At 42.0% G+C, this 14,906-nt stretch overlaps 34 non-coding genes across 34 annotated transcripts; all 34 read right to left on the reverse strand.

Annotated features, from left to right (window-relative positions):
- Nucleotides 1–4,975: 4,975 nt before the first annotated feature.
- On the reverse strand, nucleotides 4,976–5,048 carry Trnaf-gaa (transfer RNA phenylalanine (anticodon GAA)). The gene has a single exon. It is a non-coding gene; the product is annotated as a tRNA-Phe (tRNA).
- Nucleotides 5,049–5,055: 7 nt separating this feature from the next.
- On the reverse strand, nucleotides 5,056–5,129 carry Trnai-aau (transfer RNA isoleucine (anticodon AAU)). Its single transcript has one exon. It is a non-coding gene; the product is annotated as a tRNA-Ile (tRNA).
- A 240-nt stretch (nucleotides 5,130–5,369) lies between these two features.
- Trnag-gcc (transfer RNA glycine (anticodon GCC)) lies at nucleotides 5,370–5,440 on the reverse strand. Its single transcript has one exon. It is a non-coding gene; the product is annotated as a tRNA-Gly (tRNA).
- Nucleotides 5,441–6,064: 624 nt separating this feature from the next.
- Trnaf-gaa (transfer RNA phenylalanine (anticodon GAA)) lies at nucleotides 6,065–6,137 on the reverse strand. The gene has a single exon. It is a non-coding gene; the product is annotated as a tRNA-Phe (tRNA).
- Nucleotides 6,138–6,144: 7 nt separating this feature from the next.
- On the reverse strand, nucleotides 6,145–6,218 carry Trnai-aau (transfer RNA isoleucine (anticodon AAU)). The gene has a single exon. It is a non-coding gene; the product is annotated as a tRNA-Ile (tRNA).
- Nucleotides 6,219–6,929: 711 nt separating this feature from the next.
- On the reverse strand, nucleotides 6,930–7,002 carry Trnaf-gaa (transfer RNA phenylalanine (anticodon GAA)). The gene has a single exon. It is a non-coding gene; the product is annotated as a tRNA-Phe (tRNA).
- Nucleotides 7,003–7,009: 7 nt separating this feature from the next.
- Trnai-aau (transfer RNA isoleucine (anticodon AAU)) lies at nucleotides 7,010–7,084 on the reverse strand. The gene has a single exon. It is a non-coding gene; the product is annotated as a tRNA-Ile (tRNA).
- Nucleotides 7,085–7,324: 240 nt separating this feature from the next.
- On the reverse strand, nucleotides 7,325–7,395 carry Trnag-gcc (transfer RNA glycine (anticodon GCC)). The gene has a single exon. It is a non-coding gene; the product is annotated as a tRNA-Gly (tRNA).
- Nucleotides 7,396–7,400: 5 nt separating this feature from the next.
- Trnae-uuc (transfer RNA glutamic acid (anticodon UUC)) lies at nucleotides 7,401–7,472 on the reverse strand. Its single transcript has one exon. It is a non-coding gene; the product is annotated as a tRNA-Glu (tRNA).
- Nucleotides 7,473–8,018: 546 nt separating this feature from the next.
- On the reverse strand, nucleotides 8,019–8,091 carry Trnaf-gaa (transfer RNA phenylalanine (anticodon GAA)). Its single transcript has one exon. It is a non-coding gene; the product is annotated as a tRNA-Phe (tRNA).
- Nucleotides 8,092–8,098: 7 nt separating this feature from the next.
- On the reverse strand, nucleotides 8,099–8,172 carry Trnai-aau (transfer RNA isoleucine (anticodon AAU)). The gene has a single exon. It is a non-coding gene; the product is annotated as a tRNA-Ile (tRNA).
- A 240-nt stretch (nucleotides 8,173–8,412) lies between these two features.
- Trnag-gcc (transfer RNA glycine (anticodon GCC)) lies at nucleotides 8,413–8,483 on the reverse strand. Its single transcript has one exon. It is a non-coding gene; the product is annotated as a tRNA-Gly (tRNA).
- A 5-nt stretch (nucleotides 8,484–8,488) lies between these two features.
- On the reverse strand, nucleotides 8,489–8,560 carry Trnae-uuc (transfer RNA glutamic acid (anticodon UUC)). Its single transcript has one exon. It is a non-coding gene; the product is annotated as a tRNA-Glu (tRNA).
- Nucleotides 8,561–9,106: 546 nt separating this feature from the next.
- Trnaf-gaa (transfer RNA phenylalanine (anticodon GAA)) lies at nucleotides 9,107–9,179 on the reverse strand. The gene has a single exon. It is a non-coding gene; the product is annotated as a tRNA-Phe (tRNA).
- A 7-nt stretch (nucleotides 9,180–9,186) lies between these two features.
- On the reverse strand, nucleotides 9,187–9,260 carry Trnai-aau (transfer RNA isoleucine (anticodon AAU)). The gene has a single exon. It is a non-coding gene; the product is annotated as a tRNA-Ile (tRNA).
- A 237-nt stretch (nucleotides 9,261–9,497) lies between these two features.
- On the reverse strand, nucleotides 9,498–9,568 carry Trnag-gcc (transfer RNA glycine (anticodon GCC)). Its single transcript has one exon. It is a non-coding gene; the product is annotated as a tRNA-Gly (tRNA).
- A 5-nt stretch (nucleotides 9,569–9,573) lies between these two features.
- Trnae-uuc (transfer RNA glutamic acid (anticodon UUC)) lies at nucleotides 9,574–9,645 on the reverse strand. The gene has a single exon. It is a non-coding gene; the product is annotated as a tRNA-Glu (tRNA).
- A 547-nt stretch (nucleotides 9,646–10,192) lies between these two features.
- Trnaf-gaa (transfer RNA phenylalanine (anticodon GAA)) lies at nucleotides 10,193–10,265 on the reverse strand. The gene has a single exon. It is a non-coding gene; the product is annotated as a tRNA-Phe (tRNA).
- Nucleotides 10,266–10,272: 7 nt separating this feature from the next.
- Trnai-aau (transfer RNA isoleucine (anticodon AAU)) lies at nucleotides 10,273–10,346 on the reverse strand. Its single transcript has one exon. It is a non-coding gene; the product is annotated as a tRNA-Ile (tRNA).
- A 240-nt stretch (nucleotides 10,347–10,586) lies between these two features.
- Nucleotides 10,587–10,657, reverse strand: Trnag-gcc (transfer RNA glycine (anticodon GCC)). The gene has a single exon. It is a non-coding gene; the product is annotated as a tRNA-Gly (tRNA).
- Nucleotides 10,658–10,662: 5 nt separating this feature from the next.
- Trnae-uuc (transfer RNA glutamic acid (anticodon UUC)) lies at nucleotides 10,663–10,734 on the reverse strand. Its single transcript has one exon. It is a non-coding gene; the product is annotated as a tRNA-Glu (tRNA).
- A 547-nt stretch (nucleotides 10,735–11,281) lies between these two features.
- Nucleotides 11,282–11,354, reverse strand: Trnaf-gaa (transfer RNA phenylalanine (anticodon GAA)). The gene has a single exon. It is a non-coding gene; the product is annotated as a tRNA-Phe (tRNA).
- Nucleotides 11,355–11,361: 7 nt separating this feature from the next.
- On the reverse strand, nucleotides 11,362–11,435 carry Trnai-aau (transfer RNA isoleucine (anticodon AAU)). Its single transcript has one exon. It is a non-coding gene; the product is annotated as a tRNA-Ile (tRNA).
- Nucleotides 11,436–11,675: 240 nt separating this feature from the next.
- On the reverse strand, nucleotides 11,676–11,746 carry Trnag-gcc (transfer RNA glycine (anticodon GCC)). The gene has a single exon. It is a non-coding gene; the product is annotated as a tRNA-Gly (tRNA).
- Nucleotides 11,747–12,370: 624 nt separating this feature from the next.
- On the reverse strand, nucleotides 12,371–12,443 carry Trnaf-gaa (transfer RNA phenylalanine (anticodon GAA)). The gene has a single exon. It is a non-coding gene; the product is annotated as a tRNA-Phe (tRNA).
- Nucleotides 12,444–12,450: 7 nt separating this feature from the next.
- Nucleotides 12,451–12,524, reverse strand: Trnai-aau (transfer RNA isoleucine (anticodon AAU)). The gene has a single exon. It is a non-coding gene; the product is annotated as a tRNA-Ile (tRNA).
- A 711-nt stretch (nucleotides 12,525–13,235) lies between these two features.
- Trnaf-gaa (transfer RNA phenylalanine (anticodon GAA)) lies at nucleotides 13,236–13,308 on the reverse strand. The gene has a single exon. It is a non-coding gene; the product is annotated as a tRNA-Phe (tRNA).
- Nucleotides 13,309–13,315: 7 nt separating this feature from the next.
- On the reverse strand, nucleotides 13,316–13,390 carry Trnai-aau (transfer RNA isoleucine (anticodon AAU)). Its single transcript has one exon. It is a non-coding gene; the product is annotated as a tRNA-Ile (tRNA).
- Nucleotides 13,391–13,630: 240 nt separating this feature from the next.
- Nucleotides 13,631–13,701, reverse strand: Trnag-gcc (transfer RNA glycine (anticodon GCC)). Its single transcript has one exon. It is a non-coding gene; the product is annotated as a tRNA-Gly (tRNA).
- A 3-nt stretch (nucleotides 13,702–13,704) lies between these two features.
- Nucleotides 13,705–13,776, reverse strand: Trnae-uuc (transfer RNA glutamic acid (anticodon UUC)). Its single transcript has one exon. It is a non-coding gene; the product is annotated as a tRNA-Glu (tRNA).
- A 546-nt stretch (nucleotides 13,777–14,322) lies between these two features.
- Trnaf-gaa (transfer RNA phenylalanine (anticodon GAA)) lies at nucleotides 14,323–14,395 on the reverse strand. The gene has a single exon. It is a non-coding gene; the product is annotated as a tRNA-Phe (tRNA).
- Nucleotides 14,396–14,402: 7 nt separating this feature from the next.
- Trnai-aau (transfer RNA isoleucine (anticodon AAU)) lies at nucleotides 14,403–14,476 on the reverse strand. Its single transcript has one exon. It is a non-coding gene; the product is annotated as a tRNA-Ile (tRNA).
- Nucleotides 14,477–14,716: 240 nt separating this feature from the next.
- On the reverse strand, nucleotides 14,717–14,787 carry Trnag-gcc (transfer RNA glycine (anticodon GCC)). The gene has a single exon. It is a non-coding gene; the product is annotated as a tRNA-Gly (tRNA).
- A 5-nt stretch (nucleotides 14,788–14,792) lies between these two features.
- On the reverse strand, nucleotides 14,793–14,864 carry Trnae-uuc (transfer RNA glutamic acid (anticodon UUC)). The gene has a single exon. It is a non-coding gene; the product is annotated as a tRNA-Glu (tRNA).
- Nucleotides 14,865–14,906: the final 42 nt, after the last annotated feature.

Genomic DNA, 14,906 nt, shown 5'->3' on the forward strand with positions numbered 1-14,906 from the left:
AAACCTAATTAACATAGAGGTCAGTGTAATACAGAAATTTGTCTGAATAATAACTATTAGGTGTGAATAAAGCAACCACTGTATTTTTTTTTATATATATTTGAGTTTAAATGCCATTCTAATTTAACTTATGTGTTGGATCAAGTTTACCGAAAACTTTGTGTCCCTGTGTAAAAGTATCTTCCTTCACATACGGATTAATCATAATTACCAGTCTTGCGCCCTAATCTTTCTTCACGGGAACCAAACATGAGACTGACAAAAATGTGGAAAACCGTGGTTTTGTCTTTTAACACTTACGGTAAAGCAACGAGTAAGAGAATGCAAGAAGCAGAAAAAAACCTAATACCCGTTGTAATTACTCACAACAAAACTGCAGGTTGCGTAATATTCTGCTACTGGTTGTTTGGCCGAAAAAAGATATAATAATTCTAGATAACTTCATGCGTGACGTCAGTCGTGTAACACGGCTGTTACAATGGAAAGTTTCTTAGGTAAACCTTAGGTTGGTAAACCTCGGCCCACCAGCGGTTGGCTGAAATTTGTGCCACATCAGATCGTTTATACTGCACTTTAATGCAATTCTTATGCAGGTATTTTCCGCTTTTTGTTGCGTATAATTATTTTACATTGCTTAGTTCACTGAATACTGCTCACATGACCCGACGGCTAACCTGTATTTTTTGCAATTACTGGGCCGCGAGTCAAAAATTTTTGCCAATCCCTGTTTTAACAACAAGAGCATTTGGAAATCGGCAAAATGCGACAAAATTACAAGACGGATTTAACAAATGTTTGTAAAGATAAATTATTCGTTTCATAGCTCTGCGCTTCGAAGGCTTGGGTGCTGCATTATGCCCACGTTTTCGGTTTTTGGAAATGAAAAACAAAAATTTCAAAATGTGATGGAGAAGTGTGAAGTGGCCGCTTATTGGTCAAAAATGAAACGTTGCTGGGTTTTTGTCGCCGTAGTCAGGTTTGTGGTAGTTAGTATATCACACCATATGTCCATGCATACACGATTGCCCCAACAAACACTACGATGGGAATAGGGGGGCTGGGATGCAGACAAAAGGAGCCGTTTGCAGAGTTAGGCCCTGGGAAAGGTAATGAAATTACGTTGAAGGAAATTACGTGTTAAGATATAAGCACATAGTTTCTTTATTTTATTATTAGAAAAATGGATTTAAAACTCCGTACAATTGCAGCCAATTTACCACTGCTTTTGACTTCGCATGGAAGAATTCTGGTGAACAACGAATGCATAATGAGGATGAGAATTTTCTGTGTTATTTTTGTAGAAGATTGTCATTTGAAACGTCAATGATCATCGCAAGGATGCAGCATGTTATCATTCGAAGACGTTGCTATATAGAATTTCCGTGATTGTTTGATCAATCATGCTAAAATTTTTGTTGTGGAACGTAGTATCAATGAACACAAGCGTACAATAATATGAAATTCCTGTTGCTGCCAGGCATATTGCAATTAAAAATGTACTGATCTTCTGGCATAAACGTACTGTATTTTTACGACGTTTCGTCTGCCATGCGGCGAGACTTCATCAGGTACGTTTATGCCAGAAGATCAGTACATTTTTAATTTCAATTATAATGTTTACTTATAGAAAGTTAACACAAACATTGCAAAATTTAAAGACATGACAGTATACTCGTTTCAAAATGTGCATCCGGAAGTATAGGCTAAGCAGTGACACCGCAAAAAAACAGGAAAATGCATTTCATGATACTTTGCCTCAAAATTATTGGTCTTTGGTGTTAACAAACATACATTTCTTAACGTAAAAATTATTGAATTAACACCTTTGCGACCACGAAAATTATAGTAACGTACACTCGGATTTCATGCAGAAATTTGCAAGTTCATTATCACTTGGTTGGAAAGACTCTTTTTGGTAAATCCTGTGGTAATCCAGTAAACATATTTTTTTTATCAATAAAGCGGGTTTGGGAACAGGTCATAAGTAAATATAAAGTAAATCTTTCTCACGACAATTAATTTAAATGTTTAAAACCTAGTTTATCTTGTTCTTTTAGGTAACACTTACATAATGAAGTTTTACTATTCATACAAACAGTAGTGAATTTATGGGGGTCATTTGGCAATACTATAAAGTAACTTACTTCAAAAATATTTTGCAATCCACATTGGATGAAGTGTGTTTAACTAACTTTTAATTTTAAATAAGCTTATTACTATAATGACTCTGTGTCAACGCTTCTATTTTTAATTTTAAATGTTACTAGAACAACTTTGTGTCCACGCTTCTAGTTTTAGAAAACATGTTTCGCTTTTTATTAAAGCATTTTCAGTTCTACAAACAAAATAAACAGAAAAGACATAGTTGGATGCTAAAAATGATAAAACGATAAAACTGACCGAACAGTAGAAACCTCTGGTGCTAACATACTGGACGACGCTCTGATCAGATGTTACAAGTGACCTACTTTTTTATCACCCCAGACATACATTGGTTAATCAGGTGAAGCAACGATAAAAAGATTATTATAAAGAAATAAAATAAAATCAAATAAAAATAAAAAAATAAAATAAGCGGGGCTCACGTAACTGACGGTAAAATTAATTTTTGAATGTTGATTTTTGCGTTTAAGTGGTTGTGCCATATCTCCAAAGGTACACCTAAGCGAAACCCAGGTAAACAATGCCTTGGCACACGTTGGCGTGGTAGCATCAGGAAGAGGAACAGCTTCCAGCCATCTTGTAAAGCGGTTGACCATTGTAATCAAATATGTATTGCCCTGTGAAGACGGTAGTGGACCGACTATTTCCACATTAACATGAGCAAAACGAGCCCGTGGAGGTGGGTAGTTTTCGAGCGGCGAACGTACATATTTTTGGATTTTCGATTTTCGACATTGTATGCAGTTGCGTGCCCATAATCCAACCTATTGTTTCATCCCATGCCACACGAATTAGGAAGCAACTAGTTGGCGGGTGGTTCGAATAGATAGGTGCGACAAGCCATGCACAATGATAAAAAATTTTCGCTGCCAAGACTTGGATACAATGGATCGTGGGACGTTTTTAGAGACATCACAGAGTATGGTGTCCTCGGAAATACCATACGGTACATGTCTTGCAAATTGAGATTCGTCACAGCCGTGCGGTATGCCTGAACTTCAGGATCAAGCTGCGCGGTTGCAAATCCAAGTCCAGATGAAATTCAATGGAATCGATGGAGGCTCTGGATGGAGCATCAGCTACCTGATTTTGCTTTCCTTTGATGTATCGCACATCTGTAGTGAACTCGGAAATGGCGGACAATTGCTGTTGTCGCGCAGACCAAGGTTGGGAAAGTTTTGTGCAGGCAAAAATCAACGGTTTGCGGTCAGTGAAAGCGGCAAAACAGCGACCTTCCAGAAAGTAGCGAAAATATCTGATGTGCAAAGCCAGAAGTTCTCTGTCAAACGCACTATACTTCACCTCAGGTGGTCGAACATGTTTGCTAAAAAAAGCGGGCGCCAGACACCATCAATGAATTGCTGCAGCACTGCTCCAACCGATGTTTGTGACGCGACAGTAGTGAGAGCATTTGGCGCTTGGGGCAGAGGGTAGTGTAAAAGCGTCGCGCGCACAAGTGCTGCCTTCGTTTTTTCAAATGCTGAAGTCAGGCGATTGTTCCAGACGAGCTGTGTCGCTTTGCCCGAAAACGCTTCATAGATTGGGGACATGATTAGTGCTGAGTTTGGTATGAACCTGTGATAGAAATTTATCATACCCGCGAATTCCTGGAGCCCCTTGATAGTTGTTGGACGAGGAAAATGCTGGATTGCTTTCACTTTGTGAGGCAGCGGACACGCACCATGCATATTGACTCTGTGACCGAGAAAATCAATTTGGTCGTTGAAGATCAACTAACAAAGAATGTGCTCTTAAAAAGTAGGAGCCGAGCAGTGGCCTGGAGACATCCGCCAAAGCAAAATTCCATTTAAACTTTCCAGCGGGCGAATTTAGCGAGATCAGACGTGAGCCGTACGTCCGAATACTGTTTCCGTTCGCAGCCACAAGGGCCGGACCTGTTTGGCAGTGGGCATCTTTTCCACGAATAATTGTTTGAACAAAAAACAAGGTTCCTTACTCCCAAGCAACGCCAGCATTTCGTCCATTAGGGCAGTTGGCAGCCGGTCACCCAAAGGTGACATGTGGAGTAGGTGTTGAAATCTTTGCGATGGTGTTAAAGTAAAAGTAGTCAGCAATCGCTCCTTAATTGCTGCGTACTTCTTGCGGCGGTTGTTCAACAAATTAATCAAACGACTTGCTGTGTTCTGTTCGAGAGCTGACACTTCCTAAAAGTACTTTGTTCCGTCAGCTGAGCTTCCGCTTGTTGGAACCAAACATGTGGTTGCGACATCCAAAACGTGGGAAGCTTAATAGCCACAGCGTCCTGACTATAACAGCCTTCCATCATAATTGGAAAGTTACGTCAAGAAATATAGGTTCCTCGTAGGGGTCACCACTGATGCGAAGTGCTTTATCTCATTCAAAAGTTAAAACTGATTCCATGAGTCCAAGCAACACCAACAAAAGAGAAACGCGGAGAAAAAGGCAAATAATCCGCATCGTTAAAATACGGTAAAGTGAGCGCTACAATACGCTTCCAAGAGCACAGGTGGCATTGGTCGAGGCGTTTACGTTCACCATCAATTTCTGCAAAACTATTGCATAAAAACTATTTGTGAATTTTTCTTACTACTTGTTGTGGTTCACACAAAAACGATCCTCCACAATTGCGACACAGCTGTAGTTTCGATTTTAATTCGTTCTCTTTTCATTGGATATACAAAAAATCTAAGAAGGCCTCGACCAAACAAACCTACTATGGTATGTCGTCACATTCGATGTCGACTTTTCCAGCATCGTTTGTCAAACAAAACATGGGGAATCCATAGTCGCTTGCACAATATCCTTTTCGCTCCAAAAAAAGGTTTGGAAATACCTCGACCCGGGATTGAACCAGGGACCTTTAGATCTTCAGTCTAACGCTCTCCCAAATGAGCTATCGAGGCGCATCGGTGGCCAGTACGGGGCTCGAACCCGCGAAATTTGCGTTATTAGCAAAACGCTCTAACCAACTGAGCTAACCCGCCGCACGTAAAGCCGTCTTCTATTTGAGATTGCATTCAGAGAATATATGTGAAGAGGTATCTTCATGAGGAGTGTTCTCTTTTCTCAAATAAAATTAATCCCTTTGAAATTGTTTTTCCAACCACGTGTTCCCTCTTTGAAGTGGTAAGGAAGGTGCAATGGGTGAAGAAGACAAACAGGCTAAAATCACTGTATCTTCGATATGAAAACAGCATTGAATTCAACAAAACAAACTTCAAATTTGCATTGGCCTCGAATCGAACCTGGGCCTCCCGCGTGGCAGGCGAGAATTCTACCACTGAACCACCAATGCTAAGCTTCCCAAACCGGGAATCGAACTCGGGCAGCTTGGGTGAAAGCCAGGAATCCTGACCACTAGTCCATTTGGGAGGGCATCTGTAGATCATAGCATTATTGATCAATATCCTAGTTTAGCCTAGCAAAACCCAATTTGGTCCGTATTCTTGTGCGAGAGAAAAGGTGCAGATGCTGGATAGAAATCGTTCGACTCAAATTTCGCTTGAAGGAGCTTCTTCGGATATTTCTCGTTTTCACATCTGAAAGCGATGAAATGCGTTTTTCGACTTGTTTTCGTATGCTACCAAGAGCACAGGTGGCAATGGTCGAGGCGCTTGGATTCACCATCAATTCCTGCAAAAGTATTGCACAAAAAGTTTTGTGAGTTTTTCTTCCTACTTGTTGCGGTTCACATAAAAAAACATCCACCACAATTGCGACACAGCCATAGTTTCGATTTGAATTCGTTCTCTTTTTCATTGGGTATACAAAAACTCTAAGAAGGCCTCGATCAAACAAACCTACTATGGTATGTCGTCACATTCGTTGTCGACATTTCCAGCATCGTTTGTCAAACAAAACATGGGGATTCCATAGTCGCTTGCACATTATCATTTTCGCTCCAAAAAATGTTTGGATATGATTCGAACCGGGATTGAACCAGGGATCTTTAGATCTTCAGTCTAACGCTCTCCCAACTGAGCTATCGAGGCGCGTCGGTGGCCAATACGGGGCTCGAACCCACGACATTTGCGTTATTAGCACAACGCTCTAACCAACTGAGTTAACCGGTCGCAAGTAAAGCCATCTTCTATTTGGGATTGCATTCAGAGAATATATGTGAAGAGGTTTCTTCATGAGGAGTGTTCTCTTTTCAAAAATAAAATTAATCCCTTTGGAACTGTTTTTCCAACCGCGTGTTTCCCCTTTGAAGTGGTAAGGAAGGTGCAATAGGTGAAGAAGACAAACAGGCTGAAATCACTGTATCTTCGAGATTAAAAGAGCATTGAATCCAACAAAACAAACTTCAAATTTGCATTGGTTGGGAATCGAACCCGGGCCTCCCGCGTGGCAGGCGAGAATTCTACCAGGGAACCACCAATGGATATTTTTCGTTTTCACATTTGACAGCGATGAAATGCTCTTTTTCGGATTTGTTTCATATGCTACTAAGACCACAGGTGGCAATGGTCGAGGCGCTTGGATTCACCATCAATTCCTGCAAAACTATTGCATAAAAAGTATTTGTGAGTTTTTCTTCCTTCTTGTTGTGGTTCACATAAAAAAGATCCTCCACAATTGCGACACAGCTATAGATTCGATTTGTAATCGTTCTCTTTTCATTGGGTATACAAAAAATCTAAGAAGGTCTCGATCAAACAAAACCTACAATGGTACGTCGTCACATTCGATGTCGACATTTCCAGCATCGTTTGTCAAACCAAAGATGGGGAATCCATGGTCGCTTGCACAAAATAATTTTCGCTCTAAAAAATCTTTGAAAATGCCTCGACCCGGGATTGAACCAGGGACCTTTAGATCTTCAGTCTAACGCTCTCCCAAGTGAGCTATCGAGGCGCGTCGGTGGCCAGTAAGGGGGCTCGAACCCGCGACATTTGCTTTATTAGCACAACGCTCTAACCAACTGAGCTAACCGGCCGCACGTGAAGCTATCTTCTATTTGAGATTGCATTCAGAGAATATATGTGAAGAGGTTTCTTCATGAGGAGTTTTCTCTTTTCTGAAATAAAATTAATCCCTTTGAAACTTTTTTTCCAACAGCGTGTTCCCTCTTTGAAGTGGCAAGGAAGTTGCAATGGGTGAAGAAGACAAACAGGCTGAAATCACTTTATCTTCGATATTAAAACAGCATTGAATCCAACAAAACAAACTTCAAATTTGCATTGGTCGGGAATCGAACCCGGGCCTCCCGCGTGGCAGGCGAGAATTCTACCACTGAACCACCAATGCTAAGCTTCCCAAACCGGGAATCGAACCCGGGCCGCCTGGGTGAAAGCCAGGAATCCTGACCACTAGACCATTTGGGAGGGCCTCAAAAGATCATAGCAGTATTGATCAATATCCCAGTTTAGCCTAGCTAAAACCAATCTGGTCCGTGTTCTTGTGCGACAGAAAAGGTGCAGATGCTGGATAGAAATCGTCCGACTCCAATTTCGGTTGAAGGAACTTCATCGGATATTTCTCATTTTCACATTTGACAGCGATGAAATGCTCTTTTCGACTTGTTTCATATGCTACTAAGAGCACAGGTGGCAATGGTCGAGGCGCTTGGATTCACCATCAATTCCTATAAAATTATTGCAAAAAAAGTATTTGTGAGTTTTTCTTCTTACTTGTTGTGGTTCACATAAAAAAGATCCTCCACAATTGCGACACAGCTATAGATTCGATTTGTAATCGTTCTCTTTTCATTGGGTATACAAAAAATCTAAGATGGTCTCGATCAAACAAAACCTACTATGGTATGTCGTCACATTCGATGTCGACATTTCCAGCATCGTTTGTCAAACAAAACATGGGGAATCTATAGTCGCTGGCACAATATTATTTTCGCTCTAAAAAAAGCTTGGAAATGCCTCGACCCGGGATTGAACCAGGGACCTTTAGATCTTCAGTCTAACGCTCTCCCAACTGAGCTATCGAGGCGCATCGGTGGCCAGTACGGGGCTCGAACCCGCTACATTTGCGTTATTAGCACAACGCTCTAACCAACTGAGCTAACCCGCCGCACGTAAAGCCATCTTCTATTTGAGATTGCATTCAGAGAATATATGTGAAGAGGTTACTTCTTGAGGAGTGTTATCTTTTCTGAAATCAAATTAATCCCTTTGAAACTGTTTTTCCAACCGCGTGTTCCCTCTTTGAAGTGGCAAGGAAGTTGCAATGGGTGAAGAAGACAAACAGGCTGAAATCACTGTATCTTCGATATTAAAACAGCATTGAATCCAACAAAACAAACTTCAAATTTGCATTGGTCGGGAATCGAACCCGGGCCTCCCGCGTGGCAGGCGAGAATTCTACCACTGAACCACCAATGCTAAGCTTCCCAAACCGGGAATCGAACCCGGGCCGCCTGGGTGAAAGCCAGGAATCCTGACCACTAGACCATTTGGGAGGGCCTCAAAAGATCATAGCAGTATTGATCAATATCCTAGTTTAGCCTAGCAAAAACCAATCTGGTCCGTGTTCTTGTGCGACAGAAAAGGTGCAGATGCTGGATAGAAATCGTCCGACTCCAATTTCGGTTGAAGGAACTTCATCGGATATTTCTCATTTTCACATTTGACAGCGATGAAATGCTCTTTTCGACTTGTTTCATATGCTACTAAGAGCACAGGTGGCAATGGTCGAGGCGCTTGGATTCACCATCAATTCCTGGAAAATTATTGCAAAAAAAGTATTTGTGAGTTTTTCTTCTTACTTGTTGTGGTTCACATAAAAAAGATCCTCCACAATTGCGACACAGCTATAGATTCGATTTGTAATCGTTCTCTTTTCATTGGGTATACAAAAAATCTAAGAAGGTCTCGATCAAACAAAACCTACTATGGTATGTCGTCACATTCGATGTCGACATTTCCAGCATCGTTTGTCAAACAAAACATGGGGAATCTATAGTCGCTGGCACAATATTATTTTCGCTCTAAAAAAAGCTTGGAAATGCCTCGACCCGGGATTGAACCAGGGACCTTTAGATCTTCAGTCTAACGCTCTCCCAACTGAGCTATCGAGGCGCATCGGTGGCCAGTACGGGGCTCGAACCCGCTACATTTGCGTTATTAGCACAACGCTCTAACCAACTGAGCTAACCCGCCGCACGTAAAGCCATCTTCTATTTGAGATTGCATTCAGAGAATATATGTGAAGAGGTTACTTCTTGAGTGTTATCTTTTCTGAAATAAAATTAATCCCTTTGAAACTGTTTTTCCAACCGCGTGTTCCCTCTTTGAAGTGGCAAGGAAGTTGCAATGGGTGAAGAAGACAAACAGGCTGAAATCACTGTATCTTCGATATTAAAACAGCATTGAATCCAACAAAACAAACTTCAAATTTGCATTGGTCGGGAATCGAACCCAGGCCTCCCGCGTGGCAGGCGAGAATTCTACCACTGAACCACCAATGCTAAGCTTCCCAAACCGGGAATCGAACCCGGGCCGCCTGGGTGAAAGCCAGGAATCCTGACCACTAGACCATTTGGGAGGGCCTCTAAAGATCATAGCAGTATTGATCAATATCCTAGTTTAGCCTAGCAAAAACCAATCTGGTCCGTGTTCTTGTGCGACAGAAAAGGTGCATATGCTGGATAGAAATCGTCCGACTCCAATTTCGGTTGAAGGAACTTCATCGGATATTTCTCATTTTCACATTTGACAGCGATGAAATGCTCTTTTCGACTTGTTTCATATGCTACTAAGAGCACAGGTGGCAATGGTCGAGGCGCTTGGATTCACCATCAATTCCTATAAAATTATTGCAAAAAAAGTATTTGTGAGTTTTTCTTCTTACTTGTTGTGGTTCACATACAAAAAGATCCTCCACAATTGCGACACAGCTATAGATTCGATTTGTAATCGTTCTCTTTTCATTGGGTATACAAAAAATCTAAGAAGGTCTCGATCAAACAAAACCTACTATGGTATGTCGTCACATTCGATGTCGACATTTCCAGCATCGTTTGTCAAACAAAACATGGGGAATCTATAGTCGCTGGCACAATATTATTTTCGCTCTAAAAAAAGCTTGGAAATGCCTCGACCCGGGATTGAACCAGGGACCTTTAGATCTTCAGTCTAACGCTCTCCCAACTGAGCTATCGAGGCGCATCGGTGGCCAGTACGGGGCTCGAACCCGCTACATTTGCGTTATTAGCACAACGCTCTAACCAACTGAGCTAACCCGCCGCACGTAAAGCCATCTTCTATTTGAGATTGCATTCAGAGAATATATGTGAAGAGGTTACTTCTTGAGGAGTGTTATCTTTTCTGAAATAAAATTAATCCCTTTGAAACTGTTTTTCCAACCGCGTGTTCCCTCTTTGAAGTGGCAAGGAAGTTGCAATGGGTGAAGAAGACAAACAGGCTGAAATCACTGTATCTTCGATATTAAAACAGCATTGAATCCAACAAAACAAACTTCAAATTTGCATTGGCCGGGAATCGAACCCAGGCCTCCCGCGTGGCAGGCGAGAATTCTACCACTGAACCACCAATGCTAAGCTTCCCAAACCGGGAATCGAACCCGGGCCGCCTGGGTGAAAGCCAGGAATCCTGACCACTAGACCATTTGGGAGGGCCTCAAAAGATCATAGCAGTATTGATCAATATCCCAGTTTAGCCTAGCAAAAACCAATCTGGTCCGTGTTCTTGTGCGACAGAAAAGGTGCAGATGCTGGATAGAAATCGTCCGACTCCAATTTCGGTTGAAGGAACTTCATCGGATATTTCTCATTTTCACATTTGACAGCGATGAAATGCTCTTTTCGACTTGTTTCATATGCTACTAAGAGCACAGGTGGCAATGGTCGAGGCGCTTGGATTCACCATCAATTCCTATAAAATTATTGCAAAAAAAGTATTTGTGAGTTTTTCTTCTTACTTGTTGTGGTTCACATAAAAAAAGATACTCCACAATTGCGACACAGCTGTAGTTTCGATTTTAATTCGTTCTCTTTTCATTGGATATACAAAAAATCTAAGAAGGCCTCGACCAAACAAACCTACTATGGTATGTCGTCACATTCGATGTCGACTTTTCCAGCATCGTTTGTCAAACAAAACATGGTGAATCCATAGTCGCTTGCACAATATCCTTTTCGCTCCAAAAAAAGGTTTGGAAATACCTCGACCCGGGATTGAACCAGGGACCTTTAGATCTTCAGTCTAACGCTCTCCCAAATGAGCTATCGAGGCGCATCGGTGGCCAGTACGGGGCTCGAACCCGCGAAATTTGCGTTATTAGCAAAACGCTCTAACCAACTGAGCTAACCCGCCGCACGTAAAGCCGTCTTCTATTTGAGATTGCATTCAGAGAATATATGTGAAGAGGTATCTTCATGAGGAGTGTTCTCTTTTCTCAAATAAAATTAATCCCTTTGAAATTGTTTTTCCAACCACGTGTTCCCTCTTTGAAGTGGTAAGGAAGGTGCAATGGGTGAAGAAGACAAACAGGCTAAAATCACTGTATCTTCGATATGAAAACAGCATTGAATTCAACAAAACAAACTTCAAATTTGCATTGGCCTCGAATCGAACCTGGGCCTCCCGCGTGGCAGGCGAGAATTCTACCACTGAACCACCAATGCTAAGCTTCCCAAACCGGGAATCGAACTCGGGCAGCTTGGGTGAAAGCCAGGAATCCTGACCACTAGTCCATTTGGGAGGGCATCTGTAGATCATAGCATTATTGATCAATATCCTAGTTTAGCCTAGCAAAACCCAATTTGGTCCGTATTCTTGTGCGAGAGAAAAGGTGCAGATGCTGGATAGAAATCGTTCGACTCAAATTTCGCTTGAAGGAGCTTCTTCGGATATTTCTCGTTTTCACATCTGAAAGCGATGAAATGCGTTTTTCGACTTGTTTTCGTATGCTACCAAGAGCACAGGTGGCAATGGTCGAGGCGCTTGGATTCACCATCAATTCCTGCAAAAGTATTGCACAAAAAGTTTTGTGAGTTTTTCTTCCTACTTGTTGCGGTTCACATAAAAAAACATCCACCACAATTGCGACACAGCCATAGTTTCGATTTGAATTCGTTCTCTTTTTCATTGGGTATACAAAAACTCTAAGAAGGCCTCGATCAAACAAACCTACTATGGTATGTCGTCACATTCGTTGTCGACATTTCCAGCATCGTTTGTCAAACAAAACATGGGGATTCCATAGTCGCTTGCACATTATCATTTTCGCTCCAAAAAATGTTTGGATATGATTCGAACCGGGATTGAACCAGGGATCTTTAGATCTTCAGTCTAACGCTCTCCCAACTGAGCTATCGAGGCGCGTCGGTGGCCAATACGGGGCTCGAACCCACGACATTTGCGTTATTAGCACAACGCTCTAACCAACTGAGTTAACCGGTCGCAAGTAAAGCCATCTTCTATTTGGGATTGCATTCAGAGAATATATGTGAAGAGGTTTCTTCATGAGGAGTGTTCTCTTTTCAAAAATAAAATTAATCCCTTTGGAACTGTTTTTCCAACCGCGTGTTTCCCCTTTGAAGTGGTAAGGAAGGTGCAATAGGTGAAGAAGACAAACAGGCTGAAATCACTGTATCTTCGAGATTAAAAGAGCATTGAATCCAACAAAACAAACTTCAAATTTGCATTGGTTGGGAATCGAACCCGGGCCTCCCGCGTGGCAGGCGAGAATTCTACCAGGGAACCACCAATGGATATTTTTCGTTTTCACATTTGACAGCGATGAAATGCTCTTTTTCGGATTTGTTTCATATGCTACTAAGACCACAGGTGGCAATGGTCGAGGCGCTTGGATTCACCATCAATTCCTGCAAAACTATTGCATAAAAAGTATTTGTGAGTTTTTCTTCCTTCTTGTTGTGGTTCACATAAAAAAGATCCTCCACAATTGCGACACAGCTATAGATTCGATTTGTAATCGTTCTCTTTTCATTGGGTATACAAAAAATCTAAGAAGGTCTCGATCAAACAAAACCTACAATGGTACGTCGTCACATTCGATGTCGACATTTCCAGCATCGTTTGTCAAACCAAAGATGGGGAATCCATGGTCGCTTGCACAAAATAATTTTCGCTCTAAAAAATCTTTGAAAATGCCTCGACCCGGGATTGAACCAGGGACCTTTAGATCTTCAGTCTAACGCTCTCCCAAGTGAGCTATCGAGGCGCGTCGGTGGCCAGTAAGGGGGCTCGAACCCGCGACATTTGCTTTATTAGCACAACGCTCTAACCAACTGAGCTAACCGGCCGCACGTGAAGCTATCTTCTATTTGAGATTGCATTCAGAGAATATATGTGAAGAGGTTTCTTCATGAGGAGTTTTCTCTTTTCTGAAATAAAATTAATCCCTTTGAAACTTTTTTTCCAACAGCGTGTTCCCTCTTTGAAGTGGCAAGGAAGTTGCAATGGGTGAAGAAGACAAACAGGCTGAAATCACTTTATCTTCGATATTAAAACAGCATTGAATCCAACAAAACAAACTTCAAATTTGCATTGGTCGGGAATCGAACCCGGGCCTCCCGCGTGGCAGGCGAGAATTCTACCACTGAACCACCAATGAAGCTTCCCAAACCGGGAATCGAACCCGGGCCGCCTGGGTGAAAGCCAGGAATCCTGACCACTAGACCATTTGGGAGGGCCTCAAAAGATCATAGCAGTATTGATCAATATCCCAGTTTAGCCTAGCTAAAACCAATCTGGTCCGTGTTCTTGTGCGACAGAAAAGGTGCAGATGCTGGATAGAAATCGTCCGACTCCAATTTCGGTTGAAGGAACTTCATCGGATATTTCTCATTTTCACATTTGACAGCGATGAAATGCTCTTTTCGACTTGTTTCATATGCTACTAAGAGCACAGGTGGCAATGGTCGAGGCGCTTGGATTCACCATCAATTCCTATAAAATTATTGCAAAAAAAGTATTTGTGAGTTTTTCTTCTTACTTGTTGTGGTTCACATAAAAAAGATCCTCCACAATTGCGACACAGCTATAGATTCGATTTGTAATCGTTCTCTTTTCATTGGGTATACAAAAAATCTAAGATGGTCTCGATCAAACAAAACCTACTATGGTATGTCGTCACATTCGATGTCGACATTTCCAGCATCGTTTGTCAAACAAAACATGGGGAATCTATAGTCGCTGGCACAATATTATTTTCGCTCTAAAAAAAGCTTGGAAATGCCTCGACCCGGGATTGAACCAGGGACCTTTAGATCTTCAGTCTAACGCTCTCCCAACTGAGCTATCGAGGCGCATCGGTGGCCAGTACGGGGCTCGAACCCGCTACATTTGCGTTATTAGCACAACGCTCCAACCAACTGAGCTAACCCGCCGCACGTAAAGCCATCTTCTATTTGAGATTGCATTCAGAGAATATATGTGAAGAGGTTACTTCTTGAGGAGTGTTATCTTTTCTGAAATCAAATTAATCCCTTTGAAACTGTTTTTCCAACCGCGTGTTCCCTCTTTGAAGTGGCAAGGAAGTTGCAATGGGTGAAGAAGACAAACAGGCTGAAATCACTGTATCTTCGATATTAAAACAGCATTGAATCCAACAAAACAAACTTCAAATTTGCATTGGTCGGGAATCGAACCCGGGCCTCCCGCGTGGCAGGCGAGAATTCTACCACTGAACCACCAATGCTAAGCTTCCCAAACCGGGAATCGAACCCGGGCCGCCTGGGTGAAAGCCAGGAATCCTGACCACTAGACCATTTGGGAGGGCCTCAAAAGATCATAGCAGTATTGATCAATATCCTAGTT

Source organism: Ascidia mentula, chromosome 4, assembly GCF_947561715.1.
Source record: "Ascidia mentula chromosome 4, kaAscMent1.1, whole genome shotgun sequence".
In the NCBI taxonomy this organism is placed as follows: Eukaryota; Metazoa; Chordata; class Ascidiacea; order Phlebobranchia; family Ascidiidae; genus Ascidia; species Ascidia mentula.